This window comes from Molossus molossus, unplaced genomic scaffold, assembly GCF_014108415.1.
Source record: "Molossus molossus isolate mMolMol1 unplaced genomic scaffold, mMolMol1.p scaffold_m16_p_3, whole genome shotgun sequence".
Lineage (NCBI taxonomy): Eukaryota > Metazoa > Chordata > Mammalia > Chiroptera > Molossidae > Molossus > Molossus molossus.
The window spans coordinates 22,534,159-22,560,192 of record NW_023425366.1 but is presented as its reverse complement, the minus strand read 5'-3'; the positions used below and the strand labels follow the sequence as shown (position 1 = coordinate 22,560,192).

The 26,034-nt window shown below is 37.7% G+C and overlaps 1 protein-coding gene across 2 annotated transcripts in view; it reads right to left on the bottom strand.

Annotated features, from left to right (window-relative positions):
* CDH12 (cadherin 12) overlaps positions 1 to 25,435 on the bottom strand; it is a 341,340-nt gene extending 315,905 nt beyond the window's left edge. The window contains exon 1 of one of the 2 annotated variants that reach the window (XM_036279076.1): positions 25,301 to 25,435. The gene's annotated coding sequence lies outside the window, so the exon portion shown is untranslated. The remainder of the gene's footprint in view (positions 1 to 25,300) is intronic. The other variant, XM_036279077.1, reaches the window with a different exon arrangement.
* Positions 25,436 to 26,034: the final 599 nt, after the last annotated feature.

Sequence of the window (26,034 nt, the reverse complement as noted above, 5' to 3'; positions counted from 1 at the left end):
AAGTTAAGCAAAACAGAAGTGACTGAAGATCAACTGGACTGTCAAAAACTGAGAAAACCAAAAGGCATTTTGCAAGGTCATTAAACTGAAAGGATCAAGAATGCAGTTTAAAAAGTCAGAAATCCTCCCACAAAAGAAAATCGGTAGTCAAGGAGGACACTGTGGGACAAAGGCTAGAATTAAGGGGTCATTTATGGCTTATTTTTATGTTCTGATATAATATATGAAAGATGACTAGTTTGCAAAGGAAGTATAAATATCTTAGTGATAAAAAAAACCACAATGTTTAAAATGAGAGACCTGAGCCAACCTTCCAGTTTTGTGAATCACTAAGGGTTTGACTTTAGATAAGTCACTGATTATTATATATCAGTTTATTTACAGAATGAGCAGTAACACCTACTCTTTAAGATTGCAGGTGGAATTAAATAAGACAATATACCTGAAACATTTAATATGCAAGAACTGATAAATATCATTTTAATTCTTGATGCCCTCCTAAATCGAAAGGAAATAGTGAAATGGATGAATAAAATGGATCCTCTGTTTTAGAAACTAAAAATAGCTTTTGATTTCCAAAAACGTATGTTCTTTAATTGTCGCTAATGGAAAATTACAGCAGTCATTTTTTCACTGGGCTGAAGTTCAAGGCAAAAGAGAATTTCAGAGTCATATATATCCCTTGCCTGAAGCTCCTGTTTCATTCATTCCTCAAAAGCTATAGCAAGATATTTTCTTCAGGTCTAACATTTTCATTCTTAGTAATCATGCATCTCGTGACCCAAAGCAAATGAAAGGTGACTACTTTTGATGCATGTATATGCACAAAAATGAGCACAGCAGATCCTTACCCCAAAAGGAGAATATTAACTAGCATATATATAACTAGGAATATATATAACTAGGAATATATATAACTAGGGATATATATAACTAGGAATATATATATATATATATATATATATATATATATATATATATATATATATATCTTAAACACTATGCATTCTTCTCACTTAGAGCACCAGTACTGGTTTTACATTTGCAGAATTAGACCAAGTTAAGGTGTGAGCTGGTCATGCTTGTCACCCTTCTGTAACTGTTACTCCCCAAACAGTAGCCCACTGCTCTCCATTTGCTCCATGTGGAAAAATGAAGCCAACTCAAGATTTTTTTCCTTAAAGCTTAGTTTTATTAGCACAATGCTAGGTAAATAGCATTTAAGAATTTTTTTTTGTGTGTGTGTGGGGGGTTGTTTTGTTATTTTATCAAGATTCAGCTTACTATCTTGAGATGTTTAATTATAATTTTTCTTCCTCCCTCCTATTCCTTGCAAATAAAATATTTCATTTGCTCATCTGTAACAAAAAAAAAAAAAGCTTTTTCTTTCATAATAATTATATCAAGAGTTATACTTATCATCTGATTCTTGCAAAAATGGCACACACACACGCTATTTGGAAGAAATAGTTGTGTGCTATGTAATCAAGAAGATCTTGACCTTGATATGCATGCACAGTGTATCTCTTTTCATATAACAGTGATCATACTATGTATCATTCTTAAGCAAATTTAGGTGCATGAGTGAGAGAAGGCTGGTGCTTTTCTGTCTCATAAGGCAAGTGAAGAAGTTCCATGGAAATCAATATGTGACAGTCCAGTATGGTCTCTTTGTTTTCTGTTGTAGCAGAAGTTTTAGTGATGGTCCATCACTGAAACCTGACATGAGGGAAGTGTTGAAGGATCAGTTCCATTTATACTCATTCCACTAAAGAGATACATGAAATTGTATGTATACTCTACAGTTCACCAAAGGCAGAATATGCTCTGTGATTTTCACTAAGGATGCTACAAAATCATGTTGAGAGACTTGATAGCAATGATTAGGAGATCCTAGTCCAATCAAATACATTAATAATTCCCAGAACCCTTTGAGGAAAAACACTTGAGTCATTTGTTTGGTTCTAAATACACCTGAGAGAAATTACTCTCATGGGAATCTTCTCTCCTGAAGGGCCCCCAAAGAGCAATTCTGTGGCAGAATGAAGTGCCTAACATTATTAAGAATTTTAATTTTGTATTGCCTTCTTGTGCATGAAACATAAAAGTTAGGCAAAAGTAGTATTTCCTCTCTCAAAATTAGTTTAAAACACACATGTAAGAAGAGCATTTTTAAAGTCACAAACTATTGTCATTCACTAAAAATCCTGAAACAAAATTTAATGCCAGTTGTTTATCCACATTTTCATTTGTTTGTTTTTTAAGATTTTTAATTGATTTTTAGAGAGAGAGGAAAGAAGAGGAAGACGGAGAAGTATTGATGCGAGGGAGAAACATTGATCAGCTGCCTCCCACATGACCCTGGGCGTGTGCCCTGACCTCAGTAATCGCACCGTCAACCTATAGGTGTGCGGAGGACACCCAACCAACTGAGCCTCAATGGCCAGAGCTGCTTCTGTTTTATTTCATTTTATAGAGAAAAGTTTTGATGTCCCTCTCCAAAAAACACAGTCAAATTTTGCTGAATGTGTATAGATTAAGAAAATGAAAATCTATTCATGTATCTTTTTGACAGCAGTATGAGAGAGATGGCAGTCATTCTGTGGACGAAAATCTGTAGCTTTTTATATACCTGCAAGAGACACTTTGAAAGAGCAAATTAATCTTTAGTAATGCAGTTGATAGAAACTTGAATTTCTAAACTGGAGTCATGTGGAAATATGAGTATGTTAGAGAAAGTACTCGATAATACTAGAAGTACTAATGAAAAATAGCCAACTGAGTACATTTCTTGAAGAAAATAATTTTAACTACAGTTTTAAGGAGGCTGTTAAACTCCAAATTTAAGTACCCCAGAATAGTTAAATTTATATCATATATAAATGTATAAAACAAAATAGATGTTAAGGTTGAGAACTTCACTGTAGAAATGAGGAACTCGGACAAATTAATTATTAGGATACGATCTTAGTTTTCACTTGCTAAGTCAAGATTTCTTTTTTTCTCATAAGTGTTCTTTTAATAAATAATTAGTGTTGCCAATGGTGCATGTGGTTTGGCCAGGCACTGTCCTCATGCAAACACTCACACAAATGCACACGGAGTCCCCTAGGAGCAAGAAAGCCCTGCCTGGCACCTTGGCAGATGGTGTTTTAGTTGCTGGCAGGTGATGAAGGTGGGGAAAGACACTTGTCATCTCAAATCCCAGAGACCAACACTTTCAACTCCGAAATGAAAATATCCCACTTATAAATCCCTCAGGCGGAAGAATCTGCCACAGCAAATCATTCCAGACCACGCCTCTCTGCTGCATACCAGTCAGAGGGAAATAAAGAGGTTCCCTTTGTTTAATAAGCAACTGCAAGCTTTCCTTTCAAGCCTCTCGTAGCTCTTGGCATTCGCCACCACGGTGGCCATTTAATCAAGATTCCTTTTCAACTGGTGACTGTTAGCTGAACATCTCAAGAGGGCTGATTCCCTTCACTTTGAAGTCCACGTTGACCCCACATGCATTACTCGGGGCTGCCTACAATTTTTCCTGTGCTGTCACGTGATATATACTCCACATAAAATAAAGAACATTGACCTTGAAAGAGAGGGAGAGGGAGAGAGGAAAGGAGGAAAACAAAACCACAGTTAGCAACCCAGAGCAGAATGTAGGCTCTGTCAAAGTGATTTCTTATTCCATGTCACCGCAGCAGCGCCATGCTTTATCACGTCTGAGTTCATGCCTTACCGAGGAGGCAACCAACCCACTTGAATTGGTAAGTTGCTCAGCTAAAGCATACACGTGCTGTTGCGGGTTGTCACTGTGATTTAAAGTGAGAGAGGTATCCTGGGGTGAAATACAATTTAAATGGGAGAGGAAGTGGGGCCTAGGAACAGCCAATCATGTACACTTAACAGTTTTGATTTCAGCTGGTCATTTCCCCTTCTTTTAAGGGATGATGTGTGGATGCCTTCAGGTTGAAACGAGAAGGATGTTAGTGTTGAAGGCACTGGCTTTACAGCATCCTAAATCCTTCCTTCAAATCGACAGCAGAAATAGAAGTAGGGAAAACAGGTGTGATTGTCACAGCTGACTCTGATCAATTGTCACCTACCTGCCACAAAGTCTCACAAAACTTCTACAAATGTCTCCTGTCCCTTAGCATGTTAAAGGGCTTTGTGACTATCATACTCTCGTTTTGGTGCAAGGGCTGTTTGATTATCCTCAATTAAAACTCTCTCCGAGGCAAGATTGGCAAGCATTTATTTATATATTTTCCTTAGAGGCGACAGGGGCATTGGATTTGACAAGTAGTCAGGGTGCTGTTCGGTGCAGCACTGAAAGGCAATGCTGGGGTGGAATACTCCTCCTAATGTGAAGCCACCCCTATTAAAACATAAACCATGAATGTGGAAAGCAATTTGCTCAGTAGCAGAGAACTAACAGGGTTTCTTATTGTGATTCAATAACAAGGGAACACGGAGATGCAGTGCTGAAAAGCTCCCCTAACTCTTTTAATTTTGTTGAAATGTAATTTTCTCCTGTGAAATCAATGGGAAAAGTTGGAATCGTCTTTATTACACTCAGAAGCGAGATGTATATACATTTCATGTAAATTAACATTTCCCGACTTTAGTGAATGCAAACGCCCTTTCATTCACATGTTCCAAATGTGAGTTAATAAAAATGTGAGCCAATGACACACGGCCAACAAACAGTGAGAGCGAATCCACAGCCAGGTCAAAAGTTGATGTACTTAAAGTTCTAATCAGTTTTGCTGTATTTTATGCACTACCTCCCTTTCACTAGCAATTGATTATAGTTCAGTAAAGATTTTATGCCAACATGAAATATTAATAAATATTAATAATAAATATATTGAAAATCAATAGCATTATTAATAGAATCCTTCCCATATAACATGGTCAAAATCAATAATAGCATATAAATATATCAGATGCTGAGATACTATATATTATATGCTACCAAAGTAAAAATCAATAGTACCAATCAGGAATTCTATTTTATTATTTATATTTATGATGAGCAGATATTTCATCTGAATCATTCTATTTTATTGGGTATAGCATGAATCAAGTAAATGTTAGAAGCCATAAATGATTCTAATAAATTTAGGGAAACATTTACTTGTTACAATTTGTTGTTGGCTCATTTATTTGATCGCATTATTCAGTTGTAAATGACAAGGAACAGAAATATCTTCCTTTTGTGTCTGCTTTCAATGGAAGCACCCAGTAGTGAGTCAAGCAATGCCTTGCAATGTGCACTCCACAGAGCACACGTGCAGATTGTGCTGACCCCCACCCGGACCCGGGGTGGTCAATTCCACCGGCTCCTGATGCTTTTCTCAGGCCTGCTCTCTTCACAGCTGGTGTGTTGACACTTTCTATGGCTTCACCTCTTGGCAGCAGATGCCTCTCACTTAGGCACAGATGCTGAGTATTCACCCATCTCTAACATTAGCCTTGTGTTCTGGACTAATTGGGCCAGCAAACTTATAATTAAGACTTGAATAATTGGATAACGGATATGATTACTTTTGTAATTAATCCTCATATTGAGTTTTCATGATCTGTCCTGGGTAATGACCACTGGTCTATACTTAATTCAAATTGAGATGATTCATTTGAAAAGCAAAGCATTACTAAAAATATCTCTCACTTCTACCCCAGAATAAATATATATTTTTTAAAAACATGACACTATATATAGACATATAACTTTTATTTTTCAAGTAAATTTTATAATGATCTGTTGGGTGATGAATGTTCATATTAATTCATGCCAACAATGTTTGTTTTGGTTTTCTTAGAATCCTACTTTGGCTTCTGCATTGTCTTGGTGTTGTGAGACTACATTTAAAAAAAGAGTGTTCTTTTTTTTTTTCCACCTTTCTCACAAAGTTTATGGTGTAATGTAAGCACATACATAAAAACTAATTGAGAATGAACCCTGTCCTCTCTCTTGTCTGCACAAATCTACGAATGTTGTAATTTCCCATGGTTTGGCTGTGAGGTCCTTCTCTTATCTCTCTCCAAATTCCGTCCACATCTGTAATTCCCAAATAGTCATATGGTAGAACTCAGGCTAAAGACACCTAGTCATTAGTCCAAAGCAGACCTAGTAGATCTCTCCTCTCTGTTGATCTCACACAAAAGCCAGCCCATCTCGATCCATCTGTTTGTGTCTAAACTGCCTTTGTCCAGTCCCTTCCCCCATCAGTCAGTAGGGAACAGACCTGGAGAGTTAAACTGCTTGTTTCCCATTTATTTCTTTTTTGTTAAATAATAACCAGAGTGTTGTAACAGCCTCATTTTGAGCACACCAATTTCCCACTTGCCATGGGATGAATTTTTCCATTAACCTGGTACAATCATCCTTCCTCCTCCATCTAATTACAAAACAACACCCTCAGATCTCTGCTCAAACAGTAATTCTTCTGAGGCTTCTTCTGTCTCTCTCAGCCAAGCCAGGGCCTTCTTCTCTACATGCCCATGAGCCACTCACAGTACTTTCAAAGCATTTCCCCACTTGCATCTATATGCTTTTCTCATGTGTGGTTTTTGTAGCTTATAATACATTCCAGTATTAAACCAACGAATCATGAGTTGATACTATATTCAAAGAAAGCCAAGGTGTTTAATTAGCAACAAAGGATGGGAGAGGTCTCAGAAGTCATTCCTCTATGTCTATTTATAATCTGGCCATACATATCAAGTGTCTGCAAAGAACATAACCTTCTATATATGTGTTTATGTATTACAAAGTTAGTACTCAGGTAGTATTAACATGAGACAGACACAAGGTTATATACAAACTTAAGACATACTCTGGGCCTGCATAGAGTTTATAATCTATCGATTAACACACATCTGTAAAGAGAATACGAGGAAGCAATATGACAAATGCAATAAAATAGATCATTCATTCGGCTGATACAGATCAGGGAGAGCTTCATGGTGAACATGATATAAGTTTCGAGTTTTGAAGAGAGAATAAGAATTAGCCAGAAGACTTGTGGAGAGTAGAAAGATAAGAAGGGGAAGTGCACATACATTTCAAGTACCATGAACAGCACTGACCAAGTGTACAGAGAGCCCAACATTCCATTAGGGAAGGATGGGTGTGTGCGTACATGCGTGCATGAGCACATGCTTATTCATGAAACAGCAGGTTACACAGAGTGGCTAAAGGGTAGTGCACATGCAATGGAACGGAGAGAGACAAGGGGGATGAAAGGAGTGAGGTGTGTGTCCTCCTATTTCACGAGAGAAAGACTGGCATTAATTTTTTGTAGATAACAGCCATCAGTCTTTACTCAGGAAACTGTTAAGGTTAATTTGAATTTTACAGAGATCACAGCTAGGGGGACTGGCATGAAAGAGAAGACTGGAGCCTTGGCTGGTTTCGCTCAGTGATAAGAGCTTCAGCCCTCAGACCAGAGAGTCCTGGGTTTGGTTTCCACTAGGGGCATGTACCTTGGTTGTAGTTTGTCCCCAGCCCCGTTGGGGTGATGTGGGTGGCGGCCACTCAATGTGTCTCTCTCACATCAGTGTTTCTCTCTCTCTCTTTACCCCTCCCACCCTCCCTCTCTATCTGAAAATAAATGCAAAAAAAAAAAGAAAAAGAGAGAGAGAAGAGACTAGAAACCAGAATATCAACGAGGAGGCTGAGCTCCCTCCTTTGAGAATGAGGACCTGCCTTTAATAGAGAAACATCAAACACACAAATGGACTTACACAGCTAAGGCATTAGAAGGTAAAATGAACCATGGCACAGGGAAGAAGTGTGGGGGGAGATTATCCTAGGGAGAAACTCAGGTATCAAACATGCCTGCTGGGGAAAGTGGTAGGTTTAAGCAATATATTTTAGTTTACCTGACTCATAGAGTCCTACAGATAAATCTTTTGTTTGTTTTTGTTTTGCTAACTTTTTTTTCCTTTATTGATTTCAGAGAGAGAGGAAGTGAGAAGGAGAGAGAGAAAGAAACATCAATGAGAGGGAATATTGATTAGCAGCCTTCTGCATGCCCCCCACTGGGGATTTGGCCCACAATTTGGGCATGTGTCCTGACCGGAAATCAAACTGGTGACCTCTTGGTGCACGGGTCGATGCTCAACCTCTGAGCCACATCAGCCAGACTCTGTTGTTTGTTTTTGAATGATATTTTTACCAGTTTAGATGAATTCAAATTCTAAGGTGAACTAAAGGTATAACAACTTCCCAAATTTGGGCTTAATGTTTCCAGGAGAAAATTTATTCAGAATTCTAACCAGGAACATTAAAAAATGTAATGGGATAACTTGGTTGAAACTAGATTCCAACATAGTGAGTTTTGAAACTGTAAATAATAGATGATGGGAAAATTTCCATTTTTTTTTTATGCTTTCAATAAAATATACTTGTTTATTTCTTCTATTTGCTGGGCATTTATGATTACAGGTGGATTTGTGAGAAATCTTTGGAACAGTGTTCTACTTTGTGCTGAATGTCAGCCTGTTTCTTAAATGTGCACAACTTAGAATAAGAAGCTAATCATTCTCTTATTAGTAGAGATTAGAGCTGAGATTTTTCAAGTTGCTGCTTCTTTGAATTTTTTTCTTTGCATGTATTCAAATTTGTTTAAGCTGCCAAGTTTGTTAGGCACATACTTGGGGCGAGCCCTGTCTGTACAAACCCTGTCTGTACGACTGTTCACGGAGTTGTTTCCAGGAGCAAAGCCCCAGGACTGCTGAATGGACCAGCAGACCGCACTGCACACTTTCACTGCAGAGAGAATGATGAAGAGCTTGGTTCAGTTCAACTTACTGGATGAGTGATATCCTACACAATGTGTCACTTAGGCACAATTAATACAGATTGAATTTATGTTAGATTATTTTCTTCTAATATTTCTATTAAGAATAGCTTAATGGATAGAAGAGAAGAAGGGATTTTTTTCATTGAAATAAGTGCACATTCTCACAGCAAATACTTACACAAGTAAGAATCAACACATTAAAGTGAGGGGTCTGTATTCAAAGCCTGGGGCAGAGTGGACTTATGTCTGTGACACCTCATTAGAGGTGCGTGCTGGCCTCTGGGTCAGAAGCTCTATTTGAATGCAATCAGTTGGGAGAAGAAAGCTGGTCCTGGGTAATGACAAGCAGGGCTTAACAGAGAGGAAATATTCAGGTACCAGGCTTGTGGGCTTGAGAGTTGATACATTGCCTCACACTTGATTAAAGTCTATGTATCCACTCCCTACATTATATCTTTACTTTATGAAAAAAATCTTGCCACTTGTTTGGCATGTGCTGTGTGCCTCAATGAAATAGCAAAGCTCATGCAGTAAGTAAAAAGCAATAAAGGGAAGGCTAGTATTCTTTCTCTGCGGCTGCAGCTGTGTGAGCAATGCAGACGAGGACAGGAAACAGTGTTGCCATCTCCCAAGAGAGGTCAGCAGGAGGGGCCTTGCCTGGCAGAGGGCAGGAGGTCAGGGAGGGAAACACAAGGACCTGATTTTGAAGGGCTTGAGTGAGTACCTTGGGAGCTTTCACAAACAGCCAGGGGAGACTCAGAGTGGCTCAGGTGCAGCATAAAGTCAGTGGGTCCTGAGCCATCATAAAGGTGGTGCTTGATGAAAATAAGACCCTATTTTATTATCCAGGCCTAGACATTTGAGTTGTCCTAGGTCTTCAATAAAATGTGATCTTCCATCCTCTGGGTGAACAGTGGCTTTCCCAGCTTGAACGTGTTAGAGACCATGGAGTTCAGGGTTGTAGCTGGGATCAGGAACAAGGATCCTGGTATCTCTCATCCCTAGGGAGGCTGAGAGAATAAATGGGGGATGCCAGCAAGACATGGGGCCCGAGCCATTCAGTTACTGTAAAAGTAACATCCCAGCAGCAATGTTGGCACTTTGCTAAGCACATTTGCTATGGCCTATCATTATATAACAACTCTGAGGTTATTCATATTACCTGTATTATAGTGGAAAAGGAAACCAGGTCCTGAAAAAAGTAGATTGCATAACACAAGGATAAAGTGGTGAAGTCACATTGAAAACTCAGTCTGTTGAACTGCAAAGCCTTTCTTTTCCCTCATACCATTCCCTTTTGAGAGGGACTTGGCAGTCCTGGTGACCCCATCGAGGTTAGGAGAGGCACAGGAAAACCAATCATGTTGTCTTTGAGAAATTACTATTTGTCAGGCACTATGATGAGTGTTTTCTGCCACTTTTGCTCATTGAATTCCCAAAACAATCAATGAGGAAATGTAAAATATGTATTTTATACCTTTTAAATACAAGGAGCAAAGAGCCTTCTGATGCTTACTCTGTTTCTACCACATTTGTGTTTTGAAGAGAGTTTCTCTTCCATAATTCTCTGCAAAACAAAGCATATTTTGCCATTTTTCCCCTTATTTTCTTGTTACTGAATTTAGCTCAACACTAGGGAGTAAAGGTCTGGGGATAAAATGTTTACTCTTTTTCTGGATGGTATCTCTCTCTCTCTCTCTCTCTCTCTCTCTCTCTCACACACACACACACACACACACTGATATGCACACATATACACACCCAATAATCTTTTCTCAATTTTAACCTATCAGTAATAACACAAGGCAGTATGCATTTATGTTGAATACAAAATTTAACTGGAGATGTCTAGATGGGTTTAAATAAGAACATGCCACATCTCACTTTTATGCATATTATATGACAGAAGTCCTGTGGAAATTGTGTATATGCATATGTATACATATGGGTGCATATACATTAGTGAATTAAAATATACATACATTTATACACATCTATCTGTCTAGCTACACTTTTAGAATTTTCTGGGTTGCTTTCCGAACGCTCCATTGCAGTAAGCATCCTACATGCAAGTCACGTATCTAGTCAGAACCTGCTTACACTGAAGTGACCCTGAATACACAGCTCTCAGTGTCCCCTGACTTGTTGCCACAAAAATGGATATCTGCCTGGGACTAGGAAATTATTCTAACATGCCAGTCAGTCCTAGAACTATTTCCAAAGCATCCTCAGCCTCGCTTAGGCCTCTCTGTTCCTTGTTGCCTCTGTTTGCTCTCCCTCAGGGACTGAGTTTGGGACACACTGTAGTTCCTTTTTTGGGTCTTCTGTCCCTTTGATTATCTTGTACAATAGATCTTTCCTCTTTTCACCAATACTGGGTGTTCAGGGTAGGTCAGTCCCAATTTCGCAATCCTTAGCCACTCTGATAAAAAACAGATCATGATATTGATTAGTAAGAAACGGCTGGTTGCATTTCAAACACAAAGGCCTTTAATACCCCAGAGTGAAGGGTGGAAATGATATTGGGAAACATAGACTTTGTCAAGGACTTCTAGGCAGATGCTTTGGAAGGGAAGTCGCTTTCACAGCATTGCTTCTGTTCTATTTAGGCAGCTCTTCTGTTTTATTCTAAATTGGCTTTTATTGCTTTTTAGGAAGAGCATGTATTGGTAAAGTGTCCTTATTACAGAGTCCTCATCTAAAATACATTATCACTTTTCCCTAAAATACATCTGCACAATAAAAAGTTTTGGACAATTACTTCATTTCTTCTTCAACTGCTCCCCAGACAATCTCCTCACCCACAAAATCATTATGTTTAAAATTAATAAAGTATCAAAACAAATTTAGATTTTCAGATTAATACATTTGTATGCTTCTCGCAGAAAATTCTTACATGCTTCTGCATTTCTTTCCTTATGTCTCTGTGAGCAATTAGTTTGAAGACTATACATGGTTTTGCATGGTGCTCTTAACTTGCAAATTGTGAAAAAATTAATTATGATTAAATAACAAAATAAATATTATTTCCATCACAATAAAAATCAGTGTCAATCTTATTTGAAAAAAAAGGTTATTTATAATTAAAGATAAAGTTCTTAGCTAACGTGTAATAGATCATTTAAAAAATATTTAAAAAACACACTATGTATGTCTGTATATGTGTATATATCTATCAGTATCTCTATCATCTATCTACCTATTTATCATCTATCTATCTATCTATCTATCCATCCATCCATCCATCATCTCCATGTAATTACCTCAACATCAAGGTGCCTATTTCCAGCACCTCAGAAGCCTCCCTGATTTACCTCTTCTCAGTCATTTCCTCCATTATTCAGCTAAGTAAATCATGCTATAATATTTTTATTCTTTTCAAGGTACTTTGTTTTACATCTTTACTAATGAGGTTGAAATGATGCTTCAAATGCGACTTGCACACTAAATGAACATCTTTAATGAACACGATATATCAATACTAGTTACATTATTTAAATTTACCTAGTGAAAAATGTTAGAAACAAGCATTTTTGTAATTCTTCAATATCTTTATTTTTATGTGGGGATCATAACTAATGCCAAAAGAGCATAATGCTTAACAAACTGTTTCTGCTATTTAAATTTCACCCAGCAACCTAGATGCTAAGCTTGTTCCATTTGCATGTGTTGTTATGTTCTTGTCAGATTTAGATAAGTAGCTCCAGGATTTAATGGAAATTCTACTTTTCATTACTTCCTTACTTCAACAATTCAGCTATATCCAGTAAGTAGTTCATACACAAAATTCAAGGGCTAATTTTTGAAGACACCTTTGGCTTTCATTGATGGTGGCTCCTTGAGGACAGACATGTTATTAATCCTGAAATTTCTTCTTAGAATGCAGAACGTATGAAACATTGCAGTGGTATCAACATTAGCGGGGTCACTCTCCTTACCAACCCCAGGCCTAATCCTAACCCAGACCTCAAGATTTTGAAATACTACCTACTAACAACTGGACACATGGTACGTGAAGCAACAATGTGTTGAGAATGCAAAGCCTGGGCACAATTGATAAGCAAACAAGTTTTTCATATGGGAGAATTGTATTTTGCTTTTTGATTTGTTAATGTATAATCCCACTTTTTCATAGCCAACTGAAAGCAGTCAATGAATATTTGACTTGTATGGTTCTAAGGAGAGTGATACCTATGAGTACATAGTTCTCGTTAAAATGGGAAAGTTTTCCAGTCAAGTTTCTCCTAAGATGGAATAAAGTACATTGGGAAGTGAAATTTTAACTTCACTGCTTCCATTCAAACCAAAATTGCCAAATTCTCAAGTGGAATATTACTAGAACTGACACACAAACGCCAGTAAAAAGGTTTTGTCATGAGGTGTGCATCTACTTAGTCACAGGGGCAGATAACCCGGCCTGTGAAAGACACACTCTGAAAGTTCTGGAAGTGGGTGGGTGTGTGAGGGCTGGCAGCTTCAGAATTTGGTGTGCTGCTCAAGAGCAAGAGTAACATAATCAGCCCTGGTTGGTGTGGCTCAGTTGGTTGGGCATCATCATCTCATGCATCAAAAGGTTGCCAGTTTCATTCCCAGTCAAGGCACATGCCCAGGTTTCAGGCTCAATTCCCATTAAGGGGCATGCAGGAGGCGGACAATTGATGTTCTGTTCTTACATAGATGTTTCTCTCTCTCTCTCTCTCTCTCTCTCTCTCTCTCTCTCTCTCTCTCCCCCTCCCTCTCCCTCTCCCTCTCCCTCTCCCTCTCCCTCTCCCTCTCCCTCTCCCTCTCCCTCTCCCTCTCCCTCCTTTTCCCTTCCTCTCTGTCTAAAAATCAAAAGAAATGTATTTTTAGAAAAGTGGAACAACAAGCTTGGTTTCTTTACACAGAACTGTGTGACTCTTTCATTACTTCACCTAAAAGTCTGTGTGTTAACTGTGTTCACTCACCGCTGCTTAACCCTGGGGTGGACCCCTCACCCCATGTTTTCAGATCAGAGCACAATTTGGTCTGTTCTTTTTTTCTAAAATATCTTCAAAACAAAATAGCATAGCATCCAGTAGAAAAAAACAAAAACAAAAAATACCCTGATGTCTAATTGTACTTCTAAGTGGATACAAAATTGTAGAATAGTAAACCTTTTTATTATTATATTTTCTGATGAGATATTTCTCTATTATCTTAATGTTATGTTCCTCCTTAGACACCAGTCACAGTATTTATCTCGGTATTATGTTTGTCTCTGCCTTTCCGATGTTTGCCTTCAGGGGCACTGATAAAAAAACATTAATATTTGGTGGATCTGCATTAAAAATCACTTCTTTTCCTGACAAGCTATTTAAAATGTCATTTGTGCTTTGTGAAGGCTTTTAGAAAAATGCAGAGACCTAGACTCATATGACCCTACTGTTTCTGCAAGGGCTGCAATTTCTTTCTGAGGATTATGGTTCCAGGGAAGATTGCTTCTGAATATCTGTGAGAGACATACTTTCCAGAATTAATGCTGTTGTTTGCTCTATATTGATTTCACCTTACCCCATATAAAAAATAAGTAATAAAATACAGTTTAATTATGGTAAAATTAAATAAAACGGTGTTATCATTGCTTAAACATGAGAGATCAAAGAGCATCTATTTAAGATGTGCTTTGTGACTGCTGATTCTCAAGTGTAGCTGATTTCTGTTTTTTTTTTCCTACTGGTTATTTTTCTTTAAAGATCAAAAAGCCTAAGAATAAGAATTAGTTTAGTCCTCTGTACTAAATATCATCAATTTATGAAATAAGAAGCTACAAAAGTGGTACTTTCAAAGAGAATGGACTTTTGAGTTAAAATATTCATGTTCATTGATCACAAATGAATCTGAAATGTCACCTAGTTATTACATAGAAAGGAGCTGATTGAAAACAGGTGACCTTTACCAACATGTGTGAAAAAATTTTACTGTTCATTAAAGGATAAGATATCCACATAGTCCAACAGGTGGATATAATATATGATATATATTAAATACGCTTCAGTAGTTATAGGCATAACACATTTTTTAATTAATCCAATTATTATAGTGTTTTTTTGTGTTTTTTGACATTTTATGAAGGTGACATGGATAAGCAAAATGTTCCTCAGAATAGCAGAAATGTAATTGCCCAAATGAAAGGAAAAAGCTTATGAATAAAGATTTTTTTAATTCAGAGAACTACATTGCCTGCCCCTTTATTTTATTTTATTTTATTTTATTTTATTTTATTTTATTTATTTTATTATTTTTTTACAAAGGATTTGTACACATCGGTGCCTGTTCACTGGCAGTATAGTAGTGAATAAAACAGGTATACCTCTGCTGTCAAAGAGTTTGAAACTTAGCATTTTTATTTATTTATTTTAAAATATATTTTTATTGATTTTTTTAATAGAGAGAGGAGAAAAAAGATAGAAAAATATCAATATGAGAGAAAATCAATCAGCTGCCTCCTGCACGCCCCCTGCTGGAGATTGAACCTGTAACCCAGGCATGTGCCCTGACTGGGAATTGAACTGGGACCTCTTAGTCCGTGGGCTGACACTCAATCCACTAAGCCACACCAGCCAGGTAAGAACTTAGCATTTTTAAATGATGTAATGAGTTCTGTGACTGGAGTAGAAAGGGGAATAAAATGTGCTGTGGAGACTGATAGGAGGAGCATTTTAACTCAACTGGTCGGGGCCAAACACTATTCTGATGAAATAACAACCTGAGCTTTGCCAGTCAAGAAATCATGCCGTGGAAAATGTCAACTTGATATCACAGGCAGGAATCATGACTTTCAGGGATAAGAAACCAAAAGATGGTGGAGAAACAGAGTGCGTGAGGTTAGGCCAGGCAAGAGAAGGTGCATCGTCCAGCCGCCGCATATAAATGGAGGCCACTGAGAGGTTTGAATTGGATTCTAAAGGAGAGGGGACTCTGAAAGGGAGCCTGTAACACAGAACAATATCATCAAGTTTATGTTTTGAGGGGTCAGTCCTCTGACAGTAGGGATCACTGCGTGGAGAGGAGGAGTAAAATAAAGAGGTCACAAGCAAGTGGTAGATGAAGGTGGTGTGAACTGTGGGGAGGCAAGGATGAACCTTCACATGAGAGAGACTTAGGAAGGTCCAGATGTTGACTGATGTGCAGGGTGTGAGGAGTGGTAAGGCAGCAATAATGGCTGGATTTCTATTTTAACCCAGTGAGGGTCATGACTGGGAGATTCTCTGATTCCTCTTTTCCTTCTGCCATTTTTTTCCCTTTCCTTTTCTTTTGTTTTGTTTTTTCTCCTTTCTTTCCTTTTATTTTTCCTTCTCTTCTTTCCTATCCTTCCTTCCCTTCATCTTTCCTCCCTCCCTCCCTTCCTTTCTTCTTGTAACACTGTGGTTTCAGCAGTGAATAAAATAAGTTTTTTTTTATCTTCACAGAGTTTATGGTCCCATTGGAGAATCCATTATCAGGCAATAGGTATTAGATGTTAGACGAACAGTGAGGAGAAAGAAATGGATGGAGCGACTTTTTGTACATAATGGTAAGAGAAAACTTCTGTGAGTAAATTACACTTCCCACTTCATTTTAGTGACAATGAGCAGCAAAGTACTGCACAAACGAGGCAGAGTTTCTGCCAAACAGAGTAACATTTAGATTTTACTTCTGAAATAAAAGGATCAAAATGCTATATTCAAAAGAACGTGAGTGGCATTAAATTTGAATATTTAGCAAGAGTAGAGGCAGGAATGTGGGCTTTTCTGTGAGGTCATGAGCAGGAGACAGGTGAATGTGACCGCTTTTCTGTGTCAGTACTGGTAGATATGACCATCCATCGTCTGCCGTTTTTTTTGACACTCTAAAACTGATATACGTTTGTTGACCTAATCATGCACTAGAGTCCCTGAAAGCCACATATATATGCATAATTGGCCAAACTTGTTCTCATGTAACCTCTCATCTGGTTCCAATTCCCACACACCTTAGCTCTTGTGTATCCTTGGCACAGCGTGTCTTATCTTCTCTCCTTTCAGCCCTTCCAAAAACTAATTTTCTCCTCTGCTTTGTTTCTGTTTTGTCAATGTTCATGTGTTTATTTACATTTACACACACTCAATTTGAAGTGATGAAAAATAGAATGCAAGATTCAGAATAGAGCACCAATATATGTGTCCATCCCATTCTCAAAATGCTCTAATGGGATCCCATTGTCCCTGGGTTGAAGTTGAAACTCTTTACACAGGCAAAAATGAGGTTGCCCTTTCTTACACATACAACATGCCAACATCCCATTATACCAACTTTATAGTCTTAGGGGATACCAGGAGTTTCTCTTAGCCTTTGTGCCTTTGCACACACTATGGCCTCTATTAGGAGCTTCTGATACCACTTGTTTTGTCTGTCTAAATTTAAGCTCTCCCTTGATTTACAACTCGAGCAATTTCTTGGAAGTAATTTCCGAGTAATTTAAAAAATTTCCCACAGTCCCTGAGTTGAGTTAGGAGCTACTCTTGGTACACTAAAAATGCCCTCTATATGTCTTCCATGATTGCACACCAGAGTGTATTACAACTGCCCTTTGTCTTGTCTGCCCCTCTCCCACAGGCAGAAGACACTGTACACAGAAACTGGGACTTGCCAACCTGTGTCCCTAGCAGCTAGCACAGTATCAAACAGCTAAGAGGTACAAAATAATTACCGAGTAGATTAAGTGGATGAATGTAAGTCTTTTAACAAAGTTGCTTGAATCTTACATAGTCTTAACCAAAGTAAACTAGTATTACTTAGATACTTGCCTCAATACTAATACACAGACCATGTAATTAAGTGATTACTTTGGCGTATCCTATCTATCCACTCTCTGCTCAACATTTTTTGAGAATCTGTTCCATACCATGTGCTATTCTAGGGTCTGGGTTGCAGCTATGAATACAAGAAAAACAAAAGAAACCCTGCCTTCATGGAGTTTAGATTCTAAAATCTAACGGGGTACAGGGACACAAATAATGATAAAAATAAATTAAGAGGTATACAGTTAATGTGATGTTGCTCATTCCAGAAGGAAAAAAAAAAAGAGTGACAGGAAATTCCATGGGCAGGTTTATAATATATAAAATGATAATTTAAATTATCCCAAAACAATTTCTGTGTTAATAAAACATGACATTTTCCTTAGTATTTTGTAGGTTTTATCAATAACAAGGACATGTGGCAGTTGGAAATAGAAAGCAAGAAAAGGTTAAATTAGAGGAGAGAGCTAAAATCAATATCCTTGTCATTTAGTTTTGGGAGAGAAGAAAGTTAAACTGACAAATAAAGAAGCCTCAGGCCTGCACTTCTGGGATGAAGAGAACTGAAATGTTGTCTGAGAAACCAGCATCTTCTGATAAGCTTTACACTTTGGCATGAACTTATCCTGGGTGTTGCTAATACCGAAAATGTCTACACATTGGGAAGTGGGGTTGGAAAAGCAACGATCACTCTTCTCCCACTTAACTGCAAAGAATTAAATATGCTGGCAATGCTTACCTAAATATGTTGTTTGCTAATATATTCAACTATTCTATTTTCAGAGTGGGTAAGTGGGAATCAACAATAGATTTTTAAAAAGCTTCTCAATTTTGACCTGGCTCAGAATTTTCCATCACCCTTCTTCAATGGAGAAAGCATCTGGAGAAGTTTTGTCAAGGTTAGCTGGGCTGTAAGTCTCATACCATGGTAGGTCCTTGAACAATTTACCCACCTATGGCTGTCCTGGGGCAGAAGGGGTGGGTCTGAATGACAGCAGCATTTCTCTTTGAACTTGGGAGGTTGTTAGAAATGGACAACCTCAGGCCCCATTCAGGAACTTCTCAACAAGAGCAACAGATGATTTGCATGTCCATTCAGGTTTGGAGTTGCTGGTCTACAGCAGCAATCCTCAACTTTGTTTGAATATTAGAATTACCTGGAAAATTGTTTAAATCCTGGTGATCTGGCCACATACTTGTCTATTCTGACTTCATCAGAGTAACCTGTATAAGTCTCAAAACTGTCACTCCTGAGTCATTTCTCAGAACTACTAAAATAAATATTCCAGATATGAGACCCAGAAATCTGCTGCTATAAGACACATGGCCGCCTGGCCAGTGTGGCTCAGTGGTTGAGCATCGACCCATGCACCAAGAGGTCACCAGTTCGATTTCTGGTCAGGGCACATGCCCAGATTGTGGGCCAAATCCCCAGTGGATGGCATGCAGGAGGTGGCCAATCGATGTTCTCTCTCATCAATGTTTCTATCTCTATCTTCCTCTCCCTTCCTTTCTCTCTAAAACTCAATAAAGAAAAGACATATAGCCAATTATTACTCTCTGTATATAAAATATAAGAATGCATGGCTTGGAGGAAGTAAACAATGAATTATACTGCAAAAAATACATTTCCACTATGCTTATTACTTAAATCGATATATAAAATTTGGAATACTTTTGTATAAATATATATGTACATATACATGGTAATTATATATATATTTATATGAGGAATAACTTTTAACATTTATAGATAGAGGGTGTAAATACCATAGTAGAATATGGATGAGTTAATAGATAAGAAGAAATGGTAAGTTTGAGTCTTTGAGTCTTTCTGGAAATAGACATTTAGATAATTATCTTCAAGATAATTTTAAATGATTCTACAAATACTCATTTTGTTAATAATTTAAAAATCATGGAACATGAAGTAGTTTCTCTTCTAAAGAAGGAGTCAAGAAATTTTTTCTGTAAAAGAAAAAACAGCAAATATTTTAACTTTGCAGGTATACAACAATTTCTGGCTCAACTATTCAACTCTGGTTTTGTCACATGCAAATAGACATTGACAAACAGTAGGAAGTTTCTCTAAACTGTCTCCAGAATCACTTTCTTTCAAGAAACATCCACTCACCTGTCTACATCATAGATAGATAGATAGATAGATAGATAGATAGATAGATAGATAGATAGATAGATAGATGATAGATAGATGATAGATAGACAGATAGAGATAGAGATATATATTTCAAATGTACAGCTATGAACACAAAAAACACAACTCCAGGAAGTGGTTCCAGTAGCTTCTGATAAAGTTCCAGTGTGCACTGATTTTAGGGAGAGAGAATACCCCAATTATCTCTACTTGACATATAAGATGAGGAAATAGTAACAATGTTTCTTGTTTATAATAACAACTATCAGTTCCTAAGCACTTGAACAACTGTAAGTATGTTATATCAATGGTCTCTTTGTTTCTCACAACATTACTATGGGTTCTGTACTATCATTAACTCTATTTTAATGATCATAAAAACAAAGTTTACACGTCTTAACTGATTAGTTCAAGGTCATTGATCTAGCAAGTTCCCTCAGTGGGATTTGAAGCCCTGGAGCTGAACCCCAAACTTGAATTTACAGACACTATACATTTCTGCTCCGGTCATTGTCAACCGAGACGATGAATATATATGATGTTGGGCTAATTATAATATTTTAGTTTGTAAGAAATATAGATATGAATTGAATTGATTAATGGGACATTAATTGATTAATGATACAGGTTAATGCACTTCTCCCCACAGTCGCTCTGCTTTCTTATCAGCCAGAAGTTGATTGATAGTACTTGTTTCCCTCCCATTAGAAAGGAGTTGATCCTCCCTCACTTCTTCAAACAGAGGCAGGTCCACACAGCCCTCCTTCTGTTTTTCCTGGAAGAGTTTGTAGCAGGAGCTGGGACTGACCAGGAGCAGTCTGAAGCCCTTTTCGCTCTCACTCTTGACCTGTGCGAGGATGAAGCACATGAACTCATCCACATGGCTGATCATCAGCCAGTCTGAGAAAAGTTGTAACAGGATCTGGACTTGCTGGGCATAGAAGAGGTCCCAAAGGGCCCTACTTATATCCTGCCCTCCTTTTTGGGGTAAAAGCTGCTGCCAGTGAAGATCCTGCCTAGAGGATATTCTTTCCCTATGACCTTCACAGGTCCCCCATCAGGCTCCCAATGGAATCTATGCTGGCCATCCTACGGTCCTTGGTGCATTGGATCTCATAGCCAACCCCTGGGCTCAGTGAGCATTTTATAGGGAAATCTTCAAGCTTGAGGACCCAGGAGGTTTAGAGAACCAAGGAAATAGTCCTGTGGGGAGCCTGGGTGTAGTAGAAGGCCATCTTGTACTGGAGTCACTTGCCCAAGTGATTGGAGTCCTCGTAGACAGACACCACCTGGCTGTTACTCTTCTCAATGAGCTCTACCACCTTGTTCACAAAACCCTGAACCTGAAGCTCTCTGCACAGGTATATCTCTAAAAGCATCTGGGTGTTTGGGGTAAAGATACATTACTGTGTCTTTGTGTACCAGGGTATCTGGAATTGACGAGTCTTGGGTCCCTTCCACCAGAAAAATATGGAAAACCAGAAAAAATTTCACCACTGCATGGCGTGTTTGGAATACTATGCAGGAAAACACAGCTTCGGTGCCTCCTCTGGGGAGAACTCTCTCTTTGGGCTTAGCCATTATGGTGAATAAAAAAATGTGTCTCTTCTAATGCACCCAAGGGGATTAGTCTTTTTTCTTTCCTTCCTACCATGCCCATGACTTCATTTTATTGATAATTTCTGCAGAGCACTATCTCTACGTTTCTCATTTTTGGTTCCTGCCTATTAACTGCTGGTTATCCACATGTGTTCATATTTAAGGTGACCAAATTAATATTTGCTATCTAATACAGAGCACTGGCCACTCTAGAGGTGGCTGACTTAAATCCAGGCACATTCTTTTCTGCTCAAACCTACTGTGATCAGCTGGGCTTAGACATATGGCCATTTTTTTCTGATGAAGAAGCCTATGCATTATGGACATAGCCTAATGAGCTCCTCTATAATACTGTTTTTTATATGGTATGTTCATTCCTTTGGGATAGTAATAAAGGAAATTATCTCTATATACTTGGTTTTTCTATTACTCTTATACACAACTAGATTAAGCCAATAGCTTAGCATAAAATCTAGAGAATGGAGTGTGAGCTGGCTGGTGGTTGGATAATATACATATATATTTATTTCTTTTTAAAATGTTTTTATTGATATTAGAGAGAGAGAGAGGAAGAGGGAGAGAGAGAGATAGAAACATCGATGAGAGAGAAGATTGATTGGCCACCTGCTGCATGTCTCCTAATGGGGATCAGGCCCACAACCTGGGCATGTGCCCTGACCAGGAATCGAACTGGTGACCTCTTGGTGCATGGGTCGACACTCAGCCACTGAGCCACATTGGCCAGGCACATATATATTTCTTGATTGTTCTTCTAATCATAACTGAATCCATTATCTGCAGTATCTGGTATATTGTCACATTATCAATGTAATAAGCTATAGCAAATTTCTGTAAAAATGGGAAGTTTATATAAAGTCAAGAGAGCAAATAGACATTGAAATGTATTTTTTAGTCTACTTTTTAACATTCAATTCCAACTGTTAATTTCTTTACCTTTTCTAATATTGTGAATAACTTTTACTACAAACATGAATTATCCTTAATTTCCTTTTAATCTCATTCAATGCAATAATCACATTATATTTCTATCTATTTTTATTAGATATTATCCTGACAGTATGTCAACTCCTCTTGGAAAAATGTACATATTGCAGATACTAAATTTCAATCCTAAATATCCATACAGTAAAAAAAATTTTTTTTGGTCAATACTAAGCAGAATTAGCTTCATGCCAAGACTTGAAACTTGAATACTAACCTCTTTCAGAACCTAAGAGAACAAAGCATATGTTTGCTTCAAGCACTGGTGGCCATGAAATTTACAAATCACTGATTTTGAGTCGGCCGAGAGTTAAACTACTCTGAAGGTAATGCAATTAAGCTGTGCTATCTTAACAGTCATTTAAAAGTATTCATGAGCATTACATCAAATATTGGGAAAAGTCACCATATACAAGGTGACAAGGAAGTACAGCATGACAAGCATGAGCTTGAAACACAGCCTGATCTGAACATGAACCACAGATCCAGTGACTCTGGCATGCCCTGCCCAGTTCCTTACCTGCTCACAGCCTGCGGCCCCTCGTCTGGAGAACTGAGGTAAACAACCTCCACGTTATCACTTTGATTTGATAATTACACAGTTATGCCTATAAAGTTTAGAGCCTAGCTATCTGGCATGTAGGAGGCATGTTAGCTGCTGCCTTACCCCATTGACTTTCTTGAAAATAACACATTCTGACAGACAGGTTATAAATCTTAAGGCAACTTTTTAAAGTTTTAGCAGATTTACTTGGTTTAAAATTTGAAACTACCTACTCAAAGTAAGGTTATCCAATAAGATGTTTTCTGATTTCATGGAAGGAATCAATTACAGTCAAATGGATGAAAAATGGGATTCAATATAGATTCTAGAGGTAAGGTGGTACCTAGCAATGAGTGGGGAAAAAGGAAGTCTGATGGAGGAGGCAGTACTACCAAATAGGAATAGCTACTAATTCTAAATTGTACACGAGATTGGCTCCATTCCTTTTTCAGCCTGTATAATGCAAATTAAGACAATAACTACAATGATAAATTCCTTAAAAACTGTAGATATGTTTTTTGAATAAAAATCACAGTTATCTTTATTTTTAAACATAAATATTTCATTATACAGTACACATACCTTCAATGGTCAATACTTCAAATAAGCAGAAGTTCACTATGTAGGACACACCATCAATTTTGAATTTAGCACAAGGGATAGTCCAACATACAGAGGTATGTTCAGCAATGCACTGGTTTATTACTAGCAAATGTGGGCATATTTGCCTCTTCCTGTTTATCAAAGTTGCTTAAAAAATGAAAACTTCAAAGACCCAGTGACAGTAACTGTAGTCAACACACTCTTCTCTCAGCGATCACTGAATCACTTGAGAAACCATTTCCCCCAGAGAAAAGAAAGTCTCAGTGCAATAGAGGTAGATAAATGTCCTCAGGCTTTGGCTAAAAACATACAAACAACCAGCTAGTACATGTCAGCCCCTATGGGTATTCTAAAAATAGTTTATTCCTGTGGGGGAAACAATAATATCAACATCAGCCTAAAAAGCTCTCCAGAGAATTTCAGAAAGATAGCCAATTATTATAAACCATGTTCTAACATCTTAATAAAAGATTTCAACTCAGGATACCCAAAGGAGGAAGGTGGAATCAACATTTCCTGAAATAGAAGTGCTCATTCCACAAAGCATTTAAAGATATCATTTTAAATCTTTACACAAAACAGCTAGATATTTGCATAGTGCTTTAGCATAACTGATTAGTTATTGAAATTCAATATGTTTAAGTATGTATCTTATAATGACATGTATTTATATTTTAAATGGTGTTTGTTTCATTGTTTGAAAAGCATTTTGAAGTACAAGCACTACATAATAAGGTAAGTGGTTACTATTATTCACTCAGGTGCTTAGAATGCTAACCAATTAATTAGTCATTTATGATTACAGAGATAAAACTGTTTTATAATTCCTGATTACATAGAAATTTATCATCATGTGGGATAAAATCACCAGGCCATATTTATATATACTAAGTAAAGTAAAAAAGAATAAATTTAGATAATTCAATCTAACTTTGGAAAAAAGTTGCTTCTATTCTCTGTAGCTATTTTTAACAAACTTATGAGAAAAATGGGTTTTGAAAAAAATAATATGGAGTAGTTTACTTAAATTACCTAGGTAATTGCCCTAAACTATGTAAATGCAAGCATTACCCAATTTCACTCTTGTTAGATAACAAAGTGCTACCTCAAATGTAAAAGCCACAATTTCAATAAACACATAAACTTAATCTCTTATTGAAGAATTTTTTTAATGAAATTAACTTTTGTTCCTTTTTTAATTAATGTATTTCATAAAATAAATCCATCTCTCATGTGTAAGAACTATAAATCATATCAATCCTCTATCGTTCATTTTTTTAAATAGCTACATCAGAAACTTTATCATTTAAATTTATATCTGAAGTGGACACTATTAAAACATTCAAGGACTTAGTCCCAAATCCTTAACCCAGAGGGAGCTTGGAACGTTGTCAAAGTAGAAAGTGGTACAAGACTTCAACTCTCATTTGCAAATTTTCTTTCCATCTAATTTAACTTTGAAGCTTTTAGAATCAGAGATTTTACCATAAGATATCAACAGACTACTTCAATCAAAATCAAGTTACTGTATGGTTCTCTAGATTATTAAATAGGTAAACTGAGACATTAACTCTTTTGTTCACATCTTTTATTTGCTCTTGCTGTAAGGCAGGATGCTCTTATTTCAAAAGAAATCATCTGAAAAACCATTATCCAGGCAAGGTTCATTCTAGGACCCCGGCTGATCAAGTCAGCCCTGTGCTGCCACAAACAGGACTTGCTGCAGTGCAGAAGGGCAGTTCAGTCGGTCAGAACTTTCAATGCAGAATTCAGTGCCATGCAGTCACCCAGATCAGGCAGCACTTACCTTAATTGAAACATTCTCTGGGAAACCAGTCCAATCAACTGTGAATGGGGTGGGGAGCTCCAAGTTTTCAATCAACACCCTCCAAGTCCTGCGTGCTGTGCTCCTTTTTCCTGTTTACGCTGAGCCCCTCACTGTCTAAGAGGACCAATTAAAAAAAAAAAAAAAAAAAAAAAAGCTGAAATCCTCAGAGATTCCTGTGAGTGAATGAGCACTCAGCGATGTTCCGAACAGGAGATCCTCCGTGAGCCAGCTGCCGTTGGTGTCTCCCTAACTGCTGTGATCTGCTCCTGTCCGCTGAGCGATGATCATTGACCTGATTAGCAGAGAACACTCCCCGTGCACAGGAGACACAGCCAGGGTCGGGGGTCTCCCGGGAACAGGAAAAGGCACCGGCTGCTTGGGAATCTCCTCTGTTTCAGCCTAATAGATGAACAAAACTATGGCTATAATTTGCGAGGAGATTAACCACAGTGTTAAGCCATAGGAGGATTTAAACAAATGTGCTTTCTCTTGCTGCTTTGCAAGGTGCATTCGTGTTAGACACCAAGTACTGTAAAACAATTAATAGACTGGCTGATAGAGCTGATTTGCAAGACAAGCCAAAAGCTGGAAAATGTTTAAAGTAATGTGATAAAAGAGATAGGTGTGCTTGTCTTTGCCCCAAGCCGGGTTCATACTTCAACCTTTGTCTAAGTAAAATGAATTTAAAGGTTTATCACAGCCCTCCAGAGTGC